General features: G+C 42.5%; 1 long non-coding RNA gene across 1 annotated transcript; it reads left to right on the forward strand.

Annotated features, from left to right (window-relative positions):
- The first annotated feature begins 5,006 nt into the window (after positions 1 to 5,006).
- LOC109202670 (uncharacterized) lies at positions 5,007 to 6,304 on the forward strand. Its single transcript, XR_003220655.1, has 3 exons — positions 5,007 to 5,341; positions 5,451 to 6,144; positions 6,261 to 6,304. It is a non-coding gene; the product is annotated as an uncharacterized LOC109202670 (long non-coding RNA).
- Positions 6,305 to 7,405: the final 1,101 nt, after the last annotated feature.

The following is a 7,405-nucleotide window of genomic DNA, read 5'->3' on the forward strand; positions in this document are numbered from 1 at the left end:
TGTCACACCACTTCCACCCGCCCCCAGCACCGGCACACTAACACTTAGGGAGCATCAAGTGAGGTGTGTTCTAAGGTCAGTGAATCCCAGGAAGGCGGCAGGTCCTGATGGAATACATGGAAAGGTTCTCAGAGCATGTGCTGACGAACTGACCGGAGTCTTCACTAAAATCTTCAACCTTTCCTTGTCATTAAACACCGTCCCACCCTGCCTCAAAACCTCCACCATCATCCCCATCGCCAAGAAGACAGCTGTGGTCAGCCCAAATGATTACAGGCCTGTTGCACTTACGCCTGTAGTGATGAAGTGCTTTGAGAGACTGGTCTGTCAGCACATCAGGGCCGGTCTGCCTCCCACTTTGGACCCCCACCAATTTGCCTACAGGACTAATCGATCCACCGAGGACGCTATCACCATAGCGCTCCACACTGCGCTGAGTCACCTGGAGCACCGAGGAAGCTATGTGAGAATGCTCTTCCTGGACTTCAGCTCAGCATTCAATCACATCATCCCGGAGATCCTGGTCCAGAAACTGTCTCACCTGGGACTCTCCACCCCCATCTGCCTCTGGATCAAGGACTTCCTGACAAACAGACCACAGTCTGTCAGACTCGGCCCCCACCTGTCCAGCACCATCACACTCAGCACCGGGTCTCCACAAGGATGTGTTCTGAGTCCCCTCCTGTTTACGCTCTACACATCCGACTGCTCCCCTACCCATCTCTCAAACACCATCATAAAGTTTGCGGATGACACCACAGTGGTTGGACTCATCTCAAGGGGGGATGAGTCGGACTACAGAGAGGAGGTCAACAGACTGACTGAGTGGTGTTCAGTTAATAACCTCCAACTGAACACCACGAAAATTAAAGAACTTATCTTGGACTTCAGGAAGGGCAGAGCAGACCCGGCCCCTCTTTACATTCACGGGAACTGTGTGGAGAGGGTACACTCCATGAGGTTTCTGGGCGTGCAGATCTCTGATGATCTCTCCTGGACTGCAAATACCACGGCGGTGGTAAAAAAGGCCCAGCAGCGTCTCCACTTTCTGAGAGTGCTCAGGAGGAACAACCTGGAGGACAGGCTGCTGGTGACATTCTACAGAGCCACCATAGAGAGCATCCTAACGTACAGCATAACAACATGGTATGCAGGGTGCTCAGCTGCAGACAGGAAAGCACTGCAGAGGGTCATCAACACAGCCCAGAAGATCACTGGCTGCTCTCTGCCCAGCCTGGAGGTCATTGCAAACTCTCGGTACCTCAGCAGAGCTGGCAATATCATCAAGGACCATTCTCACCCCAGCAATCATCTGTTTGAACTATTACCGTCAGGCCGACGGTACAGGTCACATAAAACCAGGACAAACAGATTCAGGGATAGCTTCTTTCCCAGAGCTATCACCGTAGTAAATAAGCACAAAAACAATTGAACCTGCTTAACTATACCATACTGTCACTGTCACTATATTATGCTGCTATTCATACTATCATTATATTAATGCTGCTATCCTGTATATATATCGTACTTACTATTGTTTTTGCACCAAGGGAGTGGCACTCCAATTTCGTTGTACCCTGTACAATGACAATAAAGGCTATTCTATTCTATTCTAAAGGGTGCAGAAGTGCTATTACCAAATCAGGAAATATACACATACACATTTCCTCTTACTGCAGCCAATGAGCATGAAATATGGTCAGACCTCTGCTGCTCGGCTGATTTTTCCATACAAAATTGCATGTTCCGTTACCACTATCACTACTGCAAAAAACAGAAGTCACAAACCTCAAACAGAACCCGCGAAACCTGGAAAAATCTCATTTGTTACTCAACACAAAGACAGAAAAGGGAGAAAACTGGGTGAACTGAAATTATATACAAACACTGAGCACATAAATCTCACATGAACAAAAATGAGCTCATCAGCCTTTGTTTTCTCCTCAGTTTTGTCACATTCAGATCATCTATTTGCAACTCTTTCAACTTCAACATTCATAAAATGTTGATTTGGTGATTGGTTGTCCTGCTCTTCAGCTTCAACATTCAAATTTAAGATGTTTATTTTCATTTACACCGCAAAACACAAGTGGTTACTCAGAGCAATGAAACTCTTACTTTGCAGGTTCCTCTCACACAACTAAATAAAAACTAATTAAAAAAAAGAATAGACTTCACTCTGAGATATAAAATAGTAAAACAAGTGCTTATGTAGCTTATGTGTGGGTGTAGTCAGAATATAAAGTGCAAGTAGTTACAGCACTGTCACAGTGGTAATATATACAGAGTGTGCAATATTAAAATGTTTATATTTATGAAGTTGTGTTATATGTAAATTTGCAGTTTTATGTAAATGTATAAAACTGCAAATTTACATGTCAAAGATAATCAAACTTCGACCATAAGTCAGTGATTCAGTAGCCTGATGGCCTGTGGGCTGTTCTTGCTGTGTGCTGTGGGTGGGTGCGGTCCTTTATGATGTTGTGTGCCTGTACTGTTATCAGTACGTGTTGGATACACTGTGTATGTTAGCGCAGGTCTACAGTAAGCCAAACTCAATTTTCATGAGCCGGGAAACTGAGCGTCTTGCTCCTTTATTACAGTCTTCTCCACAGCTAACAATTCTTTACAACTGTGGCTTGAATAGCTCCATGAAAGGGTAGAGTGAAATTAAAAATAAACAAGGAAATAAAATATTCTTTAGCTCTTTGACATGTGAAATAAATGCACCAAAAGAAATGGCTACTGCTAGAATACACGCATGACAGTTAGCCTTAGCTGCTACTAATGATAAACAGTCGTTTTAGCAATCCTTTGATATGCAGATTATATCGCTAGTGTCATTGCTATGTTAATAAACATAACTCTAAGCAAAATCAGCTTCTGGGATAAGACTAATCCCTGGTACAAACACACAAAACAATCTCTAAATCAGCTCTTATAGAACATATAAAGTGAACCAGAACATTCAATAAACTTACAGCCATTGCTTTCAAAGGTGTAAATAAAGATTCAGGACACAGGAGGTGAAGTTCAGACATGGATAGGCAGGTTTTCTGTACAATGGCCGTCCGTCAAGACACTAAGTCTGGACTTCGTAATTTCGCACTGGAGTCCGGACTTCCCGAGAACGCAGCGCGATTGTTCTACAGTTGCAGTGTACTTGATGACGTCTCCGTTCCGGAGTTTTTACTGCCATCCCCTCTTAATTTAACTATGATTAGTATTTGCAATAGAAATTACACATGACATTAAAAAAAAAATTATACATCATGTAGTAGATTTTTAAGAAAAAAAGATAATTTAAAAAAGTATCTCAAGCACTGTCAGAGGAAAATCGTGTATTTTGTGATCAGCTAACATGAAATGTATCCTTTCATTATTTGTCATTAAGCACAGGTCTACGTGACTTTTCACCTAGTAACTTGTGATGAACTTATGCAGCTACTAACCGCTTCCTGTTTCTTAAGAACATTTAGATGTAGAGAAGAGCTCAGCTCTTTTACGAGTAGAGAAGGGAAAAACCCGCTGCTCTGAGTGACGTTGTTACCTTGACACACACACACACACACACACACACACACACACACAGAAACATCTTGTATAAATAAAGAAACGCAGATGGTGACAAAGTGCGAGTCCATGAGTGTCTCCTGTGCGAGCGCTCTGTGACCGTCTTCGCGAGTGAAAAAACTGCAGTGTTTGTGTTTTCTAACTCAGGAGTCTTAGCTAAAGAAAGAACGGCAGGGTGATTTAAAGAAATCCCCTGTCAAGCACTTTAGCAAAATTCTCATATCATCGGTTTCATAATGTTTAATAAGCTTCAAACAGTTAAGCACAATCACTACATGACTGAAACACAAGCATAAACGTAAAGGCAAATAGGCGGAGCGGTTAGTGCTACGTTTGTGCTGATTTGTGCAGGTAAAATTAGCGTTTGTGCTGCTACAGTTTCTGAGATATAACGATTGTAATTCTTACAGCCTACGCTGTATAACACCAGTGTCTGTGGCAGTGAGTTTCAGCAGCTGTGGAGTTTTGCACTTTTATAGAAGACTGTCCACTTTTCTTAGGCTTGCTGCATATTAAGTTTTATTAGTTTACACTTTAGTAACACAGTTTAGTCAGCGGAAAGGTCGATATTTTTTTTGTTACCAGTGCAGAAACGTACACAAGGTAGGCTAATTTTTTTTTTTTCTGTGGAAAACTGAGTTTCATGTGAAGTGATTCATGTATACCTAAATTATTATTTTTTACATACCCAGTTTGTCTCTATTATTTTGTTTTGAATTATATATGTTCATTATTATTAATGTAGCTCTCTCAGAAAAAATAGAGTGTTTGCTTTCATAGGTTGTTACCTACATGTAGAAAACTGAATATCCTACAGCACCTCGGCCAGGGATCTTCAACCTGCGGCTCTAAAGCCACACGTGGCTCTCCGGCCCCTCCACTGTGGCTCTTATAAGACCAAGTAAGTTATGTTTTATTATAAAGACAACAAGAAATGGTTCTGTTAACAGTTTGTTTTTTATGAAATATCTGCATTGACTATCCACAGAATGTACAAAGCTTTTAAAAGTGATTTAATGTTTCTTAGCTTCAAAACTGTTTGCTGTAATTTTCAAGTTGGTTGCCCATCTTTCCTAATTTTCAATTTTTATGGAAAGGACTCACTTAGCTGGCTTCATTTTAACAAATACTTTTTTCCGTTGTGAAGGTTAGATGATTCATTTTCTTATAAAATCTTTTTTTAGGCTCTAGACAGGTTTTGTAGCAGCAGGGGAAAAGGGGCCCTTTGAACTGAAAAGGGTGCTGACCCCTGACCTAAGCCATGAGGTCAACACAAAACAAATACAGAAAAATTATTGACAGAAAAATGGAACGGTTACTTTCAAGGCTACAGGTGAAGGTGAATGTTTGTGTAAATGCAAATATGCATCAGACTGACAAAGAAAAGAGTGTTAAAAGATTTTTAATTTAGAACTTTAACTTTATATGCAAACCTGAACTTACTGATAACACACAGCAGCCATATTGAACACATGTAACTGTAATGAACCAAATAAAACAGAGAAATGCAGGCAGCACTCATTATACTGTGTATAACACAACATGGGGTTGTATTTTTTTCTTTTCAGATGCTCCTGTCACTCCATTTCCCAGGTCATCACAGAACTCCCACACATGGAGCTCTCCTGCAGTATGCAGTGCAATGCCCCAAACCGTCACTGGTCATCTTTCCATGGAAAACAATTAATGCCCTCAAAGTGAACGACTTTCCTTGGAGAACCAGGTTGGAGGGAAATTCATTCAGTGGAAATTCTGTTTGGTTTGCAAGGTCAGTATCAATCCACACGATATCTCCAATGTTGTAGCTGTGAGTAACTGTCCCTGCACAGAGCTCATTTCCTGTGGTGCTGTCTTGTTTGGACTTCTGATGGACACAGAGATGGATTGGAGAGTGGCCTGAGGCAGGTAGACTCAGGTAGGCCGAGTCCTGCTTCCACAGCAGTGCCAAGATGAGCCATACCAGACTCTCTGAGGACAGAGAAGGCAGGAGAAACAAATGGCACTTCCCTTGTCATCCCTTTGCTGAGGTAGCAGTGCTGTGAAGAGCAGTGTTGGTAAAATAAACACTTGAGATGTTCCTCATTGTCTTAGCAATTACAGCGGAGATATTGCACTGAGCATGGATTTGGATCGCAGCAGACCTCAACGAGACAGCTTCAAACATTACACTAAGCAGCTCTGCTCTCCTCCTGTAGGTTTGCTGGGTCACACCATCTGTGGCAATGGCTTTCACCAGCTGCAGGACTGGGTTTTCACTGTCCTTCAGAACAGCATTTTGAAATGTGGAGCTGTCACAGAAGCCACAACATAAGCACTGAAAAAATGCATCAAATGCACAGAGATTGTTGATTCCCTTAATCTAACAGGCTGATGAAGGTTTCCATTTTTTAATAATCCCACCTTCACTCTTTTGGCCCCAAAAGATTCATCTGCATGGAGCCATTCGGTACATGGAGAGAGGGAGGAAGTCCTCTTCCTTATTTTGGGTGGAACAGCCAGGCCCCTCCAGTTCTCAACTGCATCTTCATGAGTCGGAGGAATTTTTGTGGCAGCATCAGATCCCACAAACGGGTGAGCATCCATTTTTATTTTGTCTTCTGCACTGTGAGTCGTCATGGATCCAGAATTGGCATCTGTGACTTTCAGTGATCCCACTGTTGCCTCATCCTTGATCTTTTCTTTTGCAGAACAAATCCGCATATTTCCCTCGATGAAGGAAAGATGACGAGCAACGAAGCGATCGACTCGAACAGGCAAGTTTTCATGTTTGAAAAGTCCGTGTTTTATGTTATTGAACTCAGCTTCAACAGTGGCTGAACTTGCTGTGATGCTGGTGCTTTGGAAGAGAGGGACCATTATTCCTGTCCAGAGAGGCAAGTAACTTGCCAGTCTTATTATATGAGGAATAATCTCAGGGAGAAAGTGAATATTATCTCTATCCCGGTTTGCTCCAGCAAGTGACCTGCTCTCCTCGCATATTTCTGTTACCCACTGTCGTAGGTCAGTCTGGATCTCATCAAATGAATCCACTCTCTCACTTTCCTCTGTCTGTTCATCTGGAATGATGATGGAGTCTTGTGCAATTTGGGCTTTCAGGTATTTCTTGCACCTTTCTGAAGGAAGAGGGGCTCCAGAACTGTCATCACCTTCTGCCTCACTGAGGGCCACAACAGTGATAGCACGTAGGAGCTGTTTTGCATGGTCCAAGTATTGTGACTAAAGACGTTTTGCTAATGACCTGACAAAGAAATCTTTAACGCGGTGTGTTTTCTTCTTCAGGCAGTCCCACTGGCATATCATCTTGATGCAGCGTGCAACATCAACCCTGATAAAACAGGGGGAGAGTTTGGCAGACTGGGTTCCAAGAAGGACATGAAAGTATTCATTAAGGTAGGACTTCAGATCAGGATGAGGAGTGAAAGCCTTGACCAGAGCTCCCAGAATTCCCAGAGAAATGTCCCTCACAGCTTCCTTTGGCACAGGTGCACCTGCACGAATCCATTCTGTCATCCAGTTTGCGATGGCATTAACATCATGTTTCTCTGATTGCATTTGCACCACTGGGACACTGGGGCAATTGTTTTCTGTCAGAGTACCTTGATAAAGGAAGATATGACCAGATTTGCCAGATTTGGTCTCAGCAGTTTTTTCACAACTGAACCGGTTGCATCAAAACACACAGTTGGGGGAGATTTTATTGACTTGTAAACATGCATCTGATCTTGACTCCAGTAGTGACAGAAAAACCTGTCCAGTCCAATATCTCGGATGCTACCACTGTGAGGAACACTATATTTTAATAATTGCAGAGATGCAATGGGATCACGTGGGG

The sequence above is a fragment of the Oreochromis niloticus genome, linkage group LG6 (genome assembly GCF_001858045.2).
Source record: "Oreochromis niloticus isolate F11D_XX linkage group LG6, O_niloticus_UMD_NMBU, whole genome shotgun sequence".
NCBI lineage: Eukaryota > Metazoa > Chordata > Actinopteri > Cichliformes > Cichlidae > Oreochromis > Oreochromis niloticus.